Raw genomic sequence first — 19,797 nt, 5'->3', positions numbered from 1 at the left:
CCCGTTCGCGCGGCTCTCGCTCGGGCTCTGTCTCTCCCGCTCGCGCGGCTCTCAATCGCGCCTCCCAGCCCTCTCGCAGTCCGGTGCTTCCCTCCCCGGCTGCGGCTGAGTTCTCCGCGATTTATTTATTTTATCTCTTCCCACGCCTTACGATCCTGGTCGCAGCGCTTCGTGGCCTCAGTCACTGTCCGACCTTTTTCACCCAATCGCTCCTCCCAGCCTCTCGCAGTCCGGTGCTTCCTCCCCGGCTGCGGCTGCGTTCTCCGCGGTTTATTTATTTTTATCTCTTCCCGCGCCTTACGATCCGGTCGCAGCGCTTCGTGGCCTCAGTCACTGTCTGGCCTTTTCACCCCAATCGCGCCTCCCAGCTTCTCGCAGTCCGGTGCTTTCCTCCCCGGCTGTGGCTGAGTTCTCCGTGGCTTATTTATGTTTATATCTTCCCGCGCCTTACGATCCCGGTCGCAGCGCCTCGTGGTCGCGGTATTTGTCCGGCCTTTTTCGCCGTCGCGGTCTAGTCGTCTCACGATGCTCCCCAGCCCGCTTGTACCGCGGCTTCTGCTCCACGCTGCCCCAGTCTCAGCGCCTCTGGGCCCGACTTCTGTCCGGCTCCTTTCCCCCTCGACCGTGGTCGAGTGCACCGCCCTTATCCTCCGTTTATTTGTTTCTATTTTCCCTTTACTCACAGTCACCGTGGCCGACTTGCTTCTCGTGTTGATCGGCTCACTCACCACCGTGGCAGAAGGGACAATCCGTGCCTGTTGCTGATGGAAGACTTCGTGTTTGAAATCTTCCTCCTTTCTTGGTCTGCAGACTCGAGTTTTCTCTCAGCAAACCGACGAGGGCGGGTGCCTCTTTTCGACGCTCGTTTACTTCTTCAGAAGTATTGTTGCCGCAGGGTAAGATCGAACTCGTCGCCACTGTAAAGTCTGTGGATTGTATAGCGAAGTAATACACAGACTACAAGAGTAACTTAAACAGGACTTTACTATTCGAAGGTCAGGGCGAATCTGCCCAATAAATTCTGCCACAGCACTTATATACCGGTGTGGTCACCGTCGGTATTACAGTATACAGCAGCCAGGATAAAGTAGTGCCACACCTAAAATAGTTCTCTTAAAGGTGGACGGTTACATACAATAGTTCTCTTAAAGGTAGAACAGTTACATACACTACAGTTCCATTCTTATCTATCCAGTCGTAGCCAGGGTATCACCTGCAATGGCCTCTCTTCCCGCTCCCACAATGTTACCTCTGGAGACCTCAATGATCTATCCTTGGCCCCCACCTATTTCTCATCTACACGGCAACATCATCCAAAAACACAACCATGTAGCCTGACGACACCCAGTTCTAGCTCACCACCACCTCTCTTGACCCCTCTACTGCCTCTGATTTGTCAGACTGTCTGACATCCAGTACTGGATGAACAGAAACTTCACCCAACTAATGTTGGGAAGACCAAAGCCATTCTCTTCGGACCCCACCACAAACTCCGTTCCCGAGCCACCGATTCCATCCCTTTCCCTGGCAACTGTCCAAGGCTGAACCAAACAATAAAATAACAAACTAAATTGGAAACCATGAAATCATTTGATGGTGATGTATTTGACCCTGAGATGAGCTTCTGACCACATATCTGCTCCATCACCAAGACAGCCTACTTTCACCTCTGTAACATCGCCTCAGCTCATCTGCTGCTGAAACCTTCATTCAAGCCTTTGTAACCTCTAGACTCGACTATTCCAATGTTCTCCTGTCAGGCCTCCCATCTTCCACCCTCTATAAACTTGAGCTTATCCAAATCTCTGCTGCCTGTCTCGTGACTCGTCACCCCTGTGCTCGCTGACCTACATTGGCTCCCGGTCCTTCAATGCCTCGATTTAAAAATTCTCATCCTTAACTTCAAATCCTCCATGGCCTTGCCTCTCCCTATCTCTGCAACCTCTTCCAGCCCTACAACCTTCCGAGATCTCTGTTCTTCCAGTTCTGGCCTTTTGTGCACCCCGATTATATTCACTCCACCATTGCCGGCTGTGCTTTCAGCTGCCTAGGTCCTACATTCTGGAATTCCTTCCCTAAGCCTCTCCGCCTCTCACTTCTCCTTTTAAAATGCTCCTTAAAACCAACCTCTTTGACCAAGCTTTTGGTCATCTGCCCTATTATCTCCTTATGTGGCTCGGTGGCAAATTTTGTTTGATAACGCTCCCATGAAGCATCTTTGGACGTTTTACCACATTAAAGGCGCTGTATAAATGCAAGTTGTTGTTGAAGTGGAGCCACATGAAAATTGTTCCCCTAGCGTGTGACAGCCCCTCAACTTTTAGATAAATAGATTCCTCCATATACTGAAATAAATCTATTATTTGTTAGAATGATTACTATTTGGAATTAAGAAAGGAAGTCAGGCAATACATTTTCATCGAAAGAACTATAAACTTCTGGAACTAATGATCGAGAAGGCCATTGAGTTGGAAAGTATAAATGGATTCAAGAGACAAAATTATAGCCTGGATTTTGCGATTGTAATGACGGCAAAACTGTTAGCGTTGTTACTGTGTAAAACTGACAGCAACTTCTGGTATCCACACTTGCACAGTTAAACACGTATATCCAGAAGTTGCCGTCAGTGATACCCTGCTCCTCCACAGGGTGCGCTGTTGTTGTCTTCACAGATGCAATCAACACAGAACCAGTGATTTGAAGTGAACTTCAACTTTTTACACACTATTCTCGCTGTAAAAAACATTGAAAAAGTTGAGTCTTGTTGAACGAGGTGTAACTGAGTTTTTAATGGCATACTAAGTCATAATTACTGCTGAACATCCTCTCTGGCCCTGAAAAACTAATGTTACAAGTGTGGAGTGTCGTTCCCTCAGAATAACATTTCAAAATTCCACGGGGCAGAAATTCGGTATCTCCCCGTTGGGGGTCCAATTATCGGCTGGGCGCAAAGTTTAGCGCCTGGCGCTAATTATCGCCTCCGACTGCAAACTGGCTTCTATTGCCCCTGGAGGTGATTGGAGCGCTAAATCAGGCGCTGCACACCTGTCTTAAGGTGCAAAGGCCGAGGAGCGAGGCGCTATCTCAGAGCGCGGGCACAGCGCAGGTGATGTCAGTTAGCGATGGAACACAGACACACTGGCGCTGGCTAGTTCTTAAAGGGGAGGGTCGATCTTGCTCTCCAGCCACACCCAGCTCATTGGAGCCTTGAATCTTGACCTGGAGAGACCTGTGATTACATTTTCCAGCCAAGGACTATGGAGAGGGTGAGAGAATGAGCTCAGCACTTCAGCGAGCGGGCCTTGGAGGCTCTGGTTGGCGCAGTGGAACGCAGAAGATCTATACTGTTCCCTGAGAGTGGCAGGAGGCCTTTGCCGCGCGACTACAGCAGAGTGTGGAGGGAGGTGGCTCAGCATGTCTCCTCCAGGAGCATGGTGCCCAGGACCCATACTCAGTGTCGCAAAAAGTTCAATGACCTCACTCGGGTCGTCAGGGTGAGTGGCTTTTTTTCAATACCTCTCCATCCCTCCATTTCAACCTCACTCTATGGCCAGCGGGTCTTAAAACCCCAATGCCCAACACTCATCCAACACCTATGGCCCTCTTATGAAACACACACGCACATTCCATACCTTGCATACAGTAAGGGCTATTCAACTATGGGAGGCACATCAGGCAAGACCATGGCTGCATACATTAAGTGCTATTCAATTATGGGAGGCACATCAGGCAAGACCATGGCTGTATATTTACTCGGATGCTGTCCTTTTTCTTGCAGGCCAAGCTATCTCATAATAGGAGACAGCAGCAATGGACGGGTGGAGGGCGGCCTCAGCTGCAACCCCCTCAGCGATCTTGAGGTGCGCGTCCACAGGATTGTGACAAGTCAGGTGATCGGTCCTGTCGCCCCTGGAGAGGCCAACCCCGTTCGGGACAGCAATGGTAAGGTCATCAGCTTTCTCTCCTCTCTCATTTCACTTGTCCCTCACAACACCTGCCTTTGATACTTTCAATCCAAGTTACTAAATTGCTCCACTCCTTCCTCCCTTACTGCCCCCCGTCCTCATGCTAAAGCCACTCTTGTACCTCCCTGCTTTCAGATGGTGATTCACCAGCTGAGGAGACAGGCCCTGAAGCTGCCAGTGGGAGCGAAGCCGCAGGCGAGGAGGCAGTGGAAGCCGGAGCATCAGCGCCACCCTCTCCCAAGGAAGCCCATGCCCACAGTGGGACCACGTCTTCCCTGGAGGGGAGCAGGGGGGAAGGGTCTGATGAGGGTGAAGCTCCGGGACCCAGCGGGCTGCAGCAACGCGATGGGGGTAGGGAAGCTCGGGGGGCCTTCTCGGAGGGAGAGTATGCCAGCGAGTCCTGCTGCACTGGACGCAGAGGAGGAGCGGTTCATCGCTGAAATGAACACCCAGGCGGTGGACATGCACACTCAGCTCATGGGTGCAGTGGGAAGGGTGCCCGATTGCATTGATGCACTGGCAAGGAGTTTGGAGCACGTCTCTGTAGCACAGGTAGATGCCACGCTAATGCTTAGTGCTGCAATTCAGCCACTGGCTGCCATGATCTAATCTCAGACTGCTCTCGTGCAGACTCAGATTGAGGTCACGCAAGCACTGATTGCTGCCATTGTCGCTGGTTCGGATACATTTCCCCGGGGCTCTCACCGGGCTGCAGCAGGCCAGCAATCTGTGCTCCAGCAGATTGCTCCCAGTGCTCCAGCAGATTGCTCTGGATGCTAAGGTGCTGCCCCATGGGAGTGCCAGTGTGTCGGTCAAGCAGGGAGTTGCTCTCTCAAGATGACAGCATTCCTGCTGCCACCACTTGCACTTGCCACTGCCTGTAGCCCAGACTGCTGCCGCCCATGCTGAGTTGGTGCAGTCTGCAGCCGGGCCCTCCAGGCCCAGAGCTGGTCAAGGCCGTCTTTCAAGGGCATCTGCAGTCTCAGGTTCTGACAATCAGCAGCCTTCCACCAGCCTTGCTGCAGCCACTGGGGCCCCATTACAGAGGAGCAGTAGGATGGGAAGGGGGGAAGTGCGCAAGGGAAGGAGATCACCCTCGAAGGACAAAAAGTAGGAGGTGTCGAAATGTTGTTCCTTTTTTTATTAAAGGCCGAGGTTCGTGTTCAAACTTTTGTTTAGTGTTTTGGACATTATCTTCAGGTTGTGAGAACCAGTAATGTTAATGAATGATTTTTTGTTTTTGTTTCTATTAGTATGTCATGAAGAAATGACACACACAGAGTTGGTAAAATAAAAAAGTTTTTGTATTCAAAATGTACAGGTTTGGCCTTTGGAATCATTGCTGCCTTGGCTGGCTTAAGGGTTGCGGGTTGCTTTCATTCATGTTGTTCTCCATGCCAGAAGCCATTTCCTCAGTAGGGACCTAAAAGTGGCTTGTTATCAGCCGTTGACTGACGGCCCTTGCAGTTTCAACATTATGCGCCTCCCTCCCGCCTTGGTGCTGCTGCTGATCATCCTACTCCTCTTCCTCCTCCTCCTCTGGTGGTGCACCAAGGCATGGTGGCATTTGCTGGGTCCTGAGGATTGCCAGGTTATGAAGCATGCAGCACACAACTATGAAGAGGGAGACTCGCTCAGGCGAGTACTGCAGGGCTCCTCCTGAGTGGTCCAGACAGCGGATGCATTGCTTGAGCATGCCAATCGTCTGCTCCTGGTGGCGAGATGGCTCTCATTGTACCGCAGCTCAGCAGGGATGTTGGGGTTACGGAGCGGTGTCATCATCCAGATGCACAGTGGATAACCCCTGTCCCCGAGGAGCCAACCACTTGGCTGATGCGGTGCCTGGAAAAGTTTTGGCACAGCAGTCTGGCGCAGGATGAAAGCATCGTGGCTGCTGCCAGGATAGCGGGCATTGACAGCGAGTATCAGCTGTCTGTGGTCACAGACCAACTGGACGTTTAAGGAGTGGAACCCCTTGCGGTTTCAGAAAACCTCTGCATTCTCATGCGGTGCCCGCAATGCCACATGCGTGCAGTCAATGGCGCCCTGCACCTTGGGGAAGCCTGCTATCCTCGCAAATCCAAGCACGTTCATGCTGTTTGGCCTGGGTCATCGGGAAAGAGATGTACTGGCGTCTCCTTTTATAGAGGGCACTTGTGACCTGACGGATACAGCAATGGACCGCGAACTGGGAGATATTGGCGATGTCCCCAGTAGCTGCTTGAAAGGAGCCAGTGGCATAAAAGTTCAGAGCCACTGTGACATTCACAGCCACCGACAGAGACGTCCTGGTCCTCAGTAGAGGCTGCAGATCTGGCTGCAGCAGGTGGCAGAGCTCAGTGACCACCTCCTTGCTGAAGCGCAGCCTACGCAAACACTGCTCCTCAGACAAATTAATGTAGGAGAATTGTTCCCGGAATACCCTGGGAGGGTAAGGTCTCCTGTGCAGAGGCCTGTAGGCCCTCCTCCATCTGGCCATGATTGCCATTCTCTCTCTGCGTCTCTGTTGCCTCCGATTCTGCAGGCGCAGGACGACGCCCCGAATCAGTGCAGCCCCCCATAGTCTCTTGGCAATTGAAGTAAATGAAGGTCAATTCCAAAAGTACCTGCAAAGTGATGCTCAGTAGCCAAAACTACTTCACACAGCTTTGACTCTATGCAGAAATGTCTCTATCTCTCTCTCAGAATCTCTCTCACTGTCAGAATGAGTGGTGCAAAAATGTCTACCACAGAAAAAGCCAGGAAGAGGCCGCCTTTAAATAGCACCCCTCCAGCCCCTCACCGACTGGGAAACGTTCTAGTCTCCCTGTCATTACTTGCGCCAGGCGGAAAGGAGGGGGGCACCACTCAATATCCGGTCCGGGGCGCCAACAGGGCGTTGCACGCTCGACTGATGTCACGATCTGCAGGCGCAGGCAGTAAACTTTTGCGCCGCCGCAAACACTCTAGTCAATTTTGCGAGTGGCGCAAACATGGCTGCGCCCAGGCGCTAGTTGCTTTGCACCCTCTTAGGGTGCTAACGGGAGGCGCAAGTCAACCGAATTTTTCCCGCCATGATTTTTTAAATAATAAAAATTATTATTTATTTATTTTTTTAAGTTTGTTTATGATATTTCAGCTTCTACCTTAAACTCATGTCCACGTCCCAATCTTTATTTTGCTTTCCGTAAAATTATTAAAAAATGAATTACAATCCGTGCTTTTTACTTCCTGGTTTGCTGTCTGTGAGAATTCTTCAACCTGATTGGCTAATCAGCCTGCTTGATTACTTCACTGTTGCTGGATGCCACACATTCCCTATGGATGATGCCAGATTCAAAGTCACATCAGAATGGGGGAAATTGATGCTCTAGAGCTTGCTAAATCTTTGTGGGCAGCTTTTTCAGAGATTAGCTGCGAGCGCCATCCCTTTGCCGCTATCCGCTAAATCCGGGCCTATGTGTTTTTGGGGAGAGAGAAGGGATTGAGCAATATGGTGAGAAAACAAGTAGGTGAGATTGACCTCTGGAAAAAGGGATGAGCTTGTTGAGCTTAACACCCTTTTCTTGTACCCAATTCTTATGTTCAAACTATATAACAATGAACGATACTAAAACAGAAAATAAACAATTCCTTTGTTAAATTATTTTTCCCCCAGCTAGTATGTACTAAAGCACATTTTGTTTCATTCTACCTCATTAAATTGGCAAGGGACTCTCCAGTATGTTTTCAATTAGCAAATGGTCACTTCATTTCCTTTAGAAAAAATCAACAGTGGTTATAGAATACTAAACATCATGAGCTCTAAATATTATTTTTAGAAAGTTGAATGCTGATAAATGGAAGTGGCCAAATTACCATGGTGATAACTGAAATTAATGATAAATGGCTTCCTTCATTTTTAAGCATATAGTGACCTATAGTGCTTAAATTACAAAACTGATACACAGTAGTCTTGGGGTTCTTATGTAAACTTTATGTTTACTTTGGATTTAAAAACAGTTTTAACAAGCATGTTAAATGATTGGCAGAACCCCTCTGTGTTGAAAAGGTAATGTTTGATTAATTACACTCAGAAGTTTCCTTTTTGCTCAAAAAAACTGCACGCACTATGCAGGAAGAATATCCTTTACAGGAAGGTCATTTCTTAAATGTTCATTTCATAGGTCACTGGTTTCTTACCAGCTTTTTAAACTTTACATACTTTTACTTAATGCTCTGTATCCACATTCTGTTTTGCAGTAGTGTAAAAGTTTCAGTGATCTTTATGCTAACTGGCTCAACAAACATGGTAACTGCAACCTGTATCCTATCCTCTTGCAGATACTTGGGATATCTTCTATCCAATGTAGTCTAATATCACACATGCCTATTGTTTTCTGGCTCAGCATATTCTGATGAACAATTAAAAAAATTTTTTTTAATTCATTGATGGGATGTGGGCGTCGCTGGCTAGGCCTGCATTTAGTGCCCATCCCTAATTGCCCTTGAGAAGATGGTGGTGAGCCGCCTTCTTGAACCGCTGCAGTCCATATGGTGTAGGTACACCCATAATGCTGGTAGGAAGGGAGTTCCAGGATTTTGGCCCAGCGACAGTGAAGGAACGGCGATACAGGTCCAAGTCAGGATGGTGTGTGGCTTGGAGGGGAACTTGTAGGTGGTGATGTTCCCATGTGTCTGCTGCTCTTGTCCTTCTAAGTGGTAGAGGTCGCGGGTTTGGAAGGTGCTGTTGAAGGAGCTTTGGCGAGTTGCTGCAGTGCATCTTGTAGATGGTACACACTGCAGCCACAGTGCGCCGGTGGTGGAGGGAGTGAATGTTGAAGGTGGTGGATGGAGTGCCAATCAAGCGGGCTGCTTTATCCTGAATGGTGTCGAGCTTCTTGAGTGTTGTTGGAGCTGCACTCATCCAGGCAAGTAGAGAGTATTCCATCACACTCCTGACTTGTGCCTTGTAGATGGTGGAAAGGCTTTGGGGAGTCAGGCGGTGAGACACTCGCCACAGAATTTCTGGGGGAGAGGGGGTTTGATAACAACTTAGTAAGTTATACAATATTAGTAGTCAATCTCCTGTGGCTTTGAACGTGGGTGGTCAAGACCAGTTAAAATTTTTACTTCAAGCCAGGTTAAATGGAGGGAGATAATGGAATCAATGTGGGAGGGGAGAATAAGGAGGAGGAGGCAAATAAAAAGGAGCAGTGGAGGTAGGGGAAAGGGAATGTGCGATGGGGAGAGGCAAGAAGGAAAAGGTAAAGGATTGAGTAGAGACAAAGGAGGGAAGTGGGTGGGGAAATGGAGAATGAGGAGGGGAGTATGAAGAGTGGTAGGGGTTGGCAGCCAAATATTTGCTCACCATTTGGGGAGGGCGGGAGGAAATTCTACCATTCTAAGGGTGCATCCTGTTGGAGTTGCACGGCTTTTAAGATTGTTCTTCTTCAAATCTCTTCATCGCTATTAGGATACCAAAATCTGGTACAATAGCAAAATACTGTGGATACTGGAAATCTGAAATAACAACAGAAAATGCTGGAAACACTCAGCAGGCCAGGCAGTATCCTCTCTCCATGGATGCTGCCTGGTCTGCTGAGTGTCTCCAGCATTTTCTGTTGTTATACCAACATCTGGTGTTTATTTTCAGATTAAATCCTTTATTCCTTTCTTTCCGAGTGCTGCATTGGATTTTCGTTTGACTTTAAATCTCCTTTGTGTTCTCCCTTTTACTGTATTCCTCCATCTGCAGTCGTCCATATTGGATTTGGTTCTCTACTTTTTAGACGTAAATGGGCATCTATTTACTTTCTCTGTCCTGCCACTTTCTCTGTGTCGTTTGAAGATATACTCAAGGTATTATAAAATGGTACATTGATAGCGGCACCTACACATCTAGTACCTTTGACATGCTGAGAGTATGCGCGTTTTTATTATAGATTAAAATTAATCTCCTAATTTATTATTTCTTCTGTTTTAGGTTCATCAGATCTAGTTCTTTTTGTGTCAGTATTGTTGTCAGTGCAGATATCATCTGTTTGGTGAAAGATTGGCACATGATGGAGCCTGTTCTGCAACATTAACACATTTGATAGCATTAACAAAGATTTATCAAGACATAATTCACAGTTGAGTACAAGCAAATGTCCAGTATTATGTAAACATACTCTGTAGACTGTGTGTTTCTGTGTGTCCTTTCTTAGTTGGACAGGAAATACAATGCTTGACCTATAACCCTCCCCAGCTCTCCATGCTTGGGGATTGATCATTTGAGATGCCAATTAGACTGACCACTACCCTCCTAAGTGTGAGCTTCCCTGGCAACACTCTCTGCTGGGCTTGTATAAATTAACCCTTACCAGTATATCATCCAATCTTGTCTTTGTGGTGTGTTATTAAATCTCATTGTCTCAAACAAATGTGGTTGATGACAAATACCATCTTGTATAGACCCCTCAACTGGAACTAATTTCTGATGTGCTTAATCCTAATCTGCTTTCCCAGACACTATGTTGTGGATTTAACCTCGCTGAACTGGATTTAACTTAATTGCTATATCTTAATACAACTTACCTAATAGTCAAAAATTCCAAAACATGACATGGAAATTAGATATAATTTTCAATATTATGGCTTTTAGAAACAGACCTAATAAAAAGTTCTCAAATTTTGATAATAAACAAGGCCATAGGTATATTGTAACTATATAAATCATGTTGCGCAGATAGTTATTTTCCATAATTGATATCACATTCAATTTTCCAATTCTAACCAGACAGTTCTTGAGCCTTGACCATTTACAGTACAGAGGTGGGGACTTTGGGAGCAGGTCACCACTAACATAGATTCCAATGTCCAGCCAATCAGTTTACTCCACTTGGCATTAAGAAGTGGATAGCTGCACTGAACACAGTAAAGACTATGGGCACTTAAAATATCCCGGCTGTAACGATGAAGACCTATGCACCCAGAGGTAAGTGTTCCTCTATCCAAAGTGTTCCAGTACAGGTATGACACTGATATCTATCCAGAAAATGTAGAAAATTATAATGTTATGTCCTATCCACGAAACACAGGACAAATCTAACCCAGCCAATTATCACACTATCAGTCTCTTCCCAATCATCAGTAAAGTGATAGAAAGAGTCATCAACAGTGCCATCAGGCAACATCTACTGTACTCACCAATAACGTGCTCACCAATGTTCCGTTTCAGTTCCATCAGAACCATTCAGCTCCAGATCTTATCACAGCCTTGATCCAGACATGGACGCAAGAGGTAAATGCCAAAGGAGAAGTGAGAGTAGTTCACACTCTATAAACCTGGAAGATATATAATTGATTAAAAACTTGCTTATTTGTTTGTTGAGCAATGATCTGGAGCTTCTTCAAAGAGCCTTGTTTAGTGAGGAAAAGACTCTTGATATGTGGTGCAAGAAGTTGCTTGGACCAGATATAATTACTTAATTCTCTCACTATGTCTTTAGTTCAACCACTTCATCCATATTTCCAGGCAACTGCAGTGAGACAAGACTCCATCGGTGCACTCTATTTAAAAGCTCACCAAAAGGCTTAGTTTGAAGGACTTTGAGAATTCAAAATGCTTTGCTATTCAAATGCTATGCCTTACACTAAACATCCGTAAGACAAAGGTCCTCTACCAACTTGCCCCCGCCGCACAGTACTGCCCCCCGATTATCAAAATCCACGACGAGGCCTTGGACAACGTGGATCACTTTCCATACCTCAGGAGCCTCCTGTCAACAAGGGCAGACGTCGATGATGAAGTCTAACACCACCTTCAGTGTGCCAGTGCAACCTTCAGTCACCTGAGGAAGAGAGTGTTTGAAGACCAGGACCTCAAACCCGGCACCAAGCTCATGGTCTACAGAGCAGTAGTGATTCCCACCCTCCTGTATGCTTCAGAGATATGGACCATGTACAGCAGGCACCTCAAAGCACTGGAGAGGTACTACCAATGCTGCCTCCGCAAGATCCTGCAAATCCATTGGCAGGATAGGCACACCAACGTCAGTGTTCTCGCTCAGGCCAACATCCCCATCATTGAAGCTTTGCCCACGCTTGATCAGCTCTGAAGGACGGGCCACATCGTCCACATGCCCGATACGAGACTCCCAAAACAAGCACTCTACTCGGAAAGCAGTGACAGGATCGGACAAAGTCAACATGGATTTACAAAAGGTAAATCGTGCTTGACTAATCTACTGGAATTTTTTGAGGATGTAACTGGTAAAATAGATAAGGGAGAACCAGTGGATGTGGTGTATTTGGACTTTCAGAAGGCTTTCGATAAGGTCCCACATAAGAGATTAGCTTGTAAAATTAAGGCACATGGGATTGGGGGCAAGGTATTGACTTGGATAGAGAACTGGTTGGCAGATAGAAAGCAAAGAGTTGGAATACACGGGTCGTTTTCCGAGTGGCAGGCAGTGACTAGTGGGGTACCGCAAGGATCGGTCCTAGGACCCCAGCTGTTCACAATATATATTAATGATCTGGATGAGGGAATTGGATGTAGTATCTCCAAATTTGCAGACGACACAAAGCTGGGTGGGAGGGTATGCTGTGAGGAGGATGTTGTGAAACTCCAGTACGATTTGGACAGGTTGGGTGATTGGGCAGAAACATGGCAAATGCACTATAATGTGGATAAATGTGAGGTTATCCACTTTGGTGGCAAAAACAGGAAGGCAGATTATTATTTGAATGGCAATAGATTTGGAGAAGGGGAAGTGCAAAGAGACCTGGGTGTTCTTGTGCACCAGTCGCTGAAGGTAAGCATGCAGGTGCAGCAGGCGGTTAAGAAGGCAAATGGTATGTTGGCCTTCGTAGCAAGAGGGTTTGAGTACAGGAACAAGGATGTCTTGCTGCAGTTGTACAGGGCCTTGGTGAGACTGCACCTTGAGTATTGTGTGCAGTTTTGGTCGCCTTAGCTGAGGAAGGATGTTCTTGCCATGGAAGGAGTGCAGCGAAGATTCACCGGGCTAATACCTGGGATGGCAGGAATGACGTACGAGGAGAGATTGGGTCGATTGGGCTTGTACTCACTGGAGTTTAGAAGATTGAGAGGGGATCTCATCGAAACCTATAAAATTCTGTCAGGCCTGGACAGACTAGATGCAGGAAGGATGTTCCCGATGGCCGGGGAGTCCAGAACTAGGGGTCATAGTCTAAGGATAAGGGGTAAGCCATTTAGGACTGAGATGAGGAGGAATTTCTTCACCTAGAGAGTGGTGAACCTGTGGAATTCTCTACCACAGAAGGCAGTGGAGGCCAATTCATTAAATATATTCAAGAAGGAGTTGGATATATTTCTTAAGGCTAAAGGGATCAAGGGATATGGGGAGAAGGCAGGAACGGTGTACTGAATTTGGATGATCAGCCATGATCTCATTGAATGGTGGAGCAGGCTCGAAGGGCCAAATGGCCTACTCCTGCTCCTATCTTCTATGTTTCTATGTAGCTCCGACATAGCAGGAGAGCCCCAGGTGGGCAGAGGAAATGCTTCAAGGACACTCTCAAAGCCTCCTTCAAAAAGTGCAACATCCCCTCCGACACCTGGAAATCCCTGGCCGAAGACCGGCCAAAGTGGAGGAGAAGCATCTGGGAAGGCGCCGAACACCTCGAGTCTCTTTGCCGGGAGCAAGCGGAAGCCAAGTGCAAACAGCGGAAGGAGCACACGTCAACGCAAGCACCCCACCCACCCGCCCCTTCAACCACCATCTGCCCCACCTGTGACGGAGACTGTAGGTCCCGCATTGGACTCATCAGTCACCTGAGGACTCATTTTTAGCCTGGAAGCAAGTCATCCTCGGTTCCAAGGGACTGCCTAAGAAGAAGTTCAACCAATTCATCCATATTTCCAGGCAACTACGGTGAGACAAGATTCCATAGGTGCACTCTATTTATAAGCTCACCAAAAGGCTTTGTTTAAAGGACTTTGAGAATTCAAAATGCTTTGTTATTTTAGTTTCAGAAAGCAGTTTCAATTATTAGAAGTTCAATACTGTATCGCTATTTTATCTACATTTCTTTCTCTTTAAATTTCTTTTTCATAATGAACTTGGTTATTAGTTTTTGCTTATAACATCTGGTCCATCAGTGTAATGTTTTCCCTCATAGAATCATACAACACAGAAGGAGGTCATTCGGCCCATCGTGCCTGTGTCAGGTCTTTGAAAGAACTATCTAATTAGACCCACACCCCTGCTCTTTCCCCATAGTCCTGCATTTACTTCCTTTTCAAGAATATATCCAATTTTTTGAAAGTTAAATTTGAATCTGTTTCCACCACCCTTTCAGGTAGCGCATTCCAGATCATAACAATTTGCTGGGTAAAAAAATTCTTATCATCACCCCCCGGTAATTTTGCCAATTATCTTAAATCTGTGTCCTCTGGTTACCGACCCTCCTGCCAGTGGAAAAAGTTTCTCCCTATCTAAGCTATCAAAACCCTTCATAATTTTGAACACCTCTATTAAATATCCCCTTAACCTTTTCTGCTCTAAGGAAAACAATCACAGCTTCTCTCATCCCTCCACATAACTGAAGTCCCTCATCCCTGGTACCATTCTAGTAAATTTCCTCTGCATCCTCTCCAAGGCTTTGACATCCTTCCTAAAGTGTGGTGCCCAGAATTGGATACAATGCTCCAGCTGAGGACTAACCAGTGATTTATAAAGGTTTAGCATAACTTCCTTGCTTTTGTACTCAATGCCTCTATTTATAAAGCCAAGGATCCCATATACTTTTTTAACCACCTTCTCAACTTGTCCTGCCACTTTCAAAGATTTGTGTACGTAAACCCCCAGATCTCTCTGTTCCTACACCCCCTTTAAATTTGTACAATTTTTTCATTCTCCTCTCCTCATTCTTCCTTCCAAAATGCATCACTTCACACTTCTCTACATTAAATTTCATCTGCCATGTGTCTGCCCATGTCACCAGTCTATGTCCTCCTGAAGTCTGCTACTATCCTCCTCACTGTTTACTGCATTTCTGAATTTTGTGTCATCTGCAAACTTTGAAATTATGCCTTCTATACCCAAGTCCAGATCATTAATATATATAAAAAAGAACAGTGGTGCTAATACTGACACCTGGGGGACTCCACTATATATTTTTCTCCAGTCTGAAAAACAACTGTTCACCACTACTCTCTGCTTTCTGTTCCTTAGATTCTATCAGAGAAGGCCAGAGTGGTAGTCCTCACTATTTCCTCACAATGCCCAGCAGTACAAGAGCGTTTGTTAACCCTAAGGCTTTGTATCCTAATGCCCAATGTTGAGTTCAGTTCATAGGAGGTGCAGAACTTCCTGTGGCAGCGGCCTTTTATGGTGTGCGCAAATAAGGAGTGTTGGGAGAGAGCTTGAATCGTAACATTTCTTCCTATACCCTGTACAACTTATCATAGAATCATGGAAAGTTGCAGCACGGAAGAAGGCCATTTCGGCCCATCGTGTCCGCGCCGGCCAACAAAGAGCTATCCAGCCTAATCCCACTTCCCAGTTCTTGGTCCATAGCCCTGCAGGTTAGAGCATCCCAAGTGCACATCCAAGTACTTTTTAAATGTGGTTAGGGTTCCTGCCTCTACCACCCTTTCAGGCAGTGAGTTCCAGACCCCCACAACCCTCTGGGTGAAGAAATTTCCCCTCAAATCCCCTCTAAACCTTCCTCCAATTACTTTAAATCTGTGCCCCCTGGTTTTTGACCCTTCTGCTAAGGGAAATAGGTCCTTTCTATCCACTTTATCTATGCCCCTCATAATTTTATACACCTCAATAAGGTCTCCCCTCAGCCTCCTCTTTTCCAAGGAAAACAGACCCAGCCTATCCAATCTTTCCTAATAGCTAAGATTCTCTACTCCTGGCAACATCCTTGTAAATCTCCTCTGTACCCTCTCTAGTGCAATCACATCTTTCCTGTAATGTGATGACCAGAACTGCACGCAGTACTCTAGCTGAGGCCTAACTAGTGTTTTATACAGTTGAAGCATAACCCCCCTGCTCTTGTATTCTATGCCATGGTTAATAAAGGCAAGCATTCCATATGCCTTCTTAACCACCTTATCTACCTGGCCTGTTACCTTCAGGGATCTGTGGACATGCACTCCAAGGTCCCTTTGTTCTACTACACTACTTAGTGTCCTATCATTTAATGTGTATTCCCTTTCCTTGTTAGCACTCCCCAAATGCATTACAGGAAACTTTCGATTAACCGGCCCCTAAATAACCGGAAATGTCGGTTAACCGGCAAAATTCAGTAGGTTCAGGTAACTTTTATTACTTTTTTTACTCCATTTGTTGCTGTGCAAGGGTGTAGCTGCAGCTGTTGCTAAGCTACAGAGACGCTGGCAACTTGTGCCGATTGTTCTGAAGCTGTTGCTAAAGGGTTTGTTGCTTTATACGGAGCTCTCAGCTCCGTATCTTTTACTATAGCGTTCGGTTATCCGGAATTGTTGATGAACCGGCACCACGTTGGTCCCGTCCATGCCGGATAAAAGAAAGTTTCCTGTACCTCACACTTCTCCGGATTGAATTCCATTTGCCACTGTTTTGCCCACCTGACCAATTTATTGATATCTTCCTGCAGTCCACAGCTTCCTTCTTCAGTATCAACCACACAGCCGGTTTTAGTATCATCTGCAAACTTGAATGGCATTAGCATTTTAGAACAGAAATAAATTTGTATTTATACATCTGAAGTTATGGAACCTTAATAATCATAAACATCTGAACATTTTTTCCATTCACTTTAATTGCAATCATAATTTGAAATATTTCCAGATTTCAGTTAATGAGGCATTTAAACAGGAAATAATGACAACTATGGGAATTCAGCAACATTGTATTAATTTCTGGTGCATGGTTAGTTACATGCTTAGGTAGCTTGAAAGAGAAAAAGTACACAACAGTGAATAACATTTCTATCTGGCCTTTACAACTTGGTGTAGTGACTTATTCTTTTCTCACAGTTTGGAGATTTGTTGGTACCTTCCAGCAATATGTTTAACATATGAGTAGTTGATGTACATAATATGAAATCAGTTCAGTTATATCACTGTTATTCAGCATTAACTGTTTATAAATTTACTGTTGAGATTAGTGTCTGGGATTGATATAAATTGGTGAGATTAATTTATGATTAGACTCCTTAGATAGCTAACAAGTTAACAGCATTACATAGCCAGTCGATTGAACAGATTAAATTCTTTATGCTTGTAGTTAGCAATATTTCCAGAATTTCTATGACCATGTCCTTATGCCATGGATGAACTGGTTGCCTTGCCTTCTGGGATGATGGCATTATCCTTCTGAGATATCAGAGTGAGGAACTATCAAGTCTTCCTGAATCCTCTGCCTCTGGGTAAATTCACCTTCTGCACTAGTAGCTGTATCTGGACTAGCTGGCTTAAATCTCACCTCCCTTGATCTCAGGGAAACTTGTACATCAAAGTGACATACTTATAACTGCCTGTATTTGGCTAGTACAGCCATACATTTGAGCATCTCACCTTGTTCCACCCCTCTCGCCTCCTTTAAAATCCTCATTTTCTACCGCCCACCCAAGTATCATGCCAAGTTTCTCACTGAGACATCTCACTGCTTTCCTCCCTCAGCCTCTGCACTGAGCAACCTCTCATCCTCGGTGATTCCACCTCCATCTCAACTCATCATGCTCTCACTCCTCTGAATTGACTGCCCTCCTACTCTTAAATTCTCCCTCCATATAAACTCCCCTATCAATATTTGTGGCCACCCCCTCAACCTTGCCATCTTGCGTGACCTCTCTACTCCCTTTGTTTCAATCAAAGATAAGGCCATCTCTGATCACTTCCTTGTATCGCTCTCCACCCACGTCCCTGTTCCCACACTCAAACTCCACTTCCTTCTGTGTCCGTCCCTGGAAAAAGCTCTTCCCCCAAGTCACCTACAATGGCACTTTCAAATTCCCAACTGTCTAGCCTTTGGCCCTCCATTCACCATGACATTTCTGCAGCTACTGATCTGCTCAATCACACACTCACCTCTGTTGTGTATGTAATATGTGTGCTACTTTGAACCTATGGACAGGACTGCACTACTTGTTGGGCGTAGTGATACGCAGTACCACTCCTGGCCATAGGGGTATAAATAGTACTGTGGGTACTGATCCCCCTCAGTTCCCGCCTGTGGGCATGAAGTAAAGACCTACGTATAGTCCCTACCTCCAACCAGTAAAGACCTGTTTTATTGTTACTGATTAAGTCTGAGTATTAATTACTTGAACAACTCACAGATTTAACACTGGCGACGAGTCTGATTCGGACCCTGCGGCAGTCACTCCACGGCAGCTTCGTCCACAGCCAGGACGTTGCAGAGAGGTTTCCACCCTCTCCACCCCACTGGAAGACATCCTGACCTCGGAGCCTCCATCGGCGACCGTCAGCTTCTTCTCCAGCTTGGTGGTGGGTAAGCCGTTGTCTGAGCCGGGCAGCGACGCGACAGGCAGTCGACCGCGTTGGCCGCACGAACGGGGCTGGGGGAGCTGGAGGAATAGGGAGCGAGAGCCGCTTCGAGCGGGAGGCGTTTCAACAGAGCGATCGCATCTCCTGATAAGAGCCGAGAGCCGCTTCGCGATCCAGCGATCGCATCCGCTGATAAGGGCCGCACTCGGGCGATCGCGGCGAAGATAAGGGCCGCACTCGGGGGCTGAAGGGAGACGGCGTTGGGGGACGGGTGAAGACCGCCAAGCGCGGGAAAACCGCCATTTTGTGGGCGGAGGACGACGGCAAGAGCGGGAAGCCGCCATCTTTGATAACAAGTAAAGAAAATAAAATCTGAGAAATTGCAAATCTACAATGCCTAAACACGGGAATATTAGCACCTTTGATAGTGACCTCGAAGATTGGGCCATATATGTTGAAAGAGTAAAAAATTATTGTAAGGCCAATAAAATTCGTGACCAAGATAAAGCTCTAACATTATTAAATTTAATGGGTGCGAAGACATACGGGCAATTGAAACACCTGTTATCACCAGATGAACCGGCGGATAAGACGTTCGATGAGATTGTTACTGTCCTGAAAGATCATCTAAACCCCACGCCGCTGATGCTAGCGGAACGATTTAAATTTTACGACAGAAGGCAGCTACAGCATGAAAGCAATGCTGAATATTTGCTGGAATTGCGTAAATTAGCGAAATATTGCCAGTTTGGAACGGGACTGACAGAGGCACTTCGAGACAAATTTGTGTGTGGTTTATTTAAACAGGATACACAAAAGCGACTGCTCGAGGAGAATGAGCTGACGCTTGAGAAGGCGGTCACTATGGCAGCAGCACACGAAGCCGCAGCGAGAGGCACGGCAGTAATGCAGCTACGGTCACCGGAGCTCAGTGCACACAAATTGGGTGTGAGTTCTGGCAAATGTTATCGTTGTGGAAAGACAACGCATGATCAGAACCAGTGTTGGTTTAAAAACCAAGAATGTAGAACTTGTGGTAGGCTTGGACATATAGCTAGAGTATGCAGGTCAGGGAAGAAGACCAGCAACAAGAAGTCACCGCAAGGAAAATACGCAAAGGTACACAAGGTGACCGAACAGGAGTCCGATTCAGACGCTAGCAGTAATGAACTGGCTAGCTTAAGCTGTAATGAACTGGCTAGCTTAAGAGTACTCAACGCTGGTAAGGGTGCAGACCTCCAGACAATTTGGGTCACTCTTCAGATAGAAGGAGTCCAAGTAAAACTGGAATTGGACACTGGATCGGCATTGACGGTCATAAATAAGAAAGATTACGGAAAGTTATTCCAACATATTCCCCTACAGGATACGGGGATTATATTGAAAACATACACGGGGCAA

The sequence above is a fragment of the Somniosus microcephalus genome, chromosome 7 (genome assembly GCF_052327205.1).
Source record: "Somniosus microcephalus isolate GS21.2 chromosome 7, FLI_Smic_1.0, whole genome shotgun sequence".
Classification (NCBI taxonomy): Eukaryota; Metazoa; Chordata; class Chondrichthyes; order Squaliformes; family Somniosidae; genus Somniosus; species Somniosus microcephalus.
The sequence above is the reverse complement of the archived record's forward strand: the minus strand, read 5'-3'. Positions refer to the sequence as shown.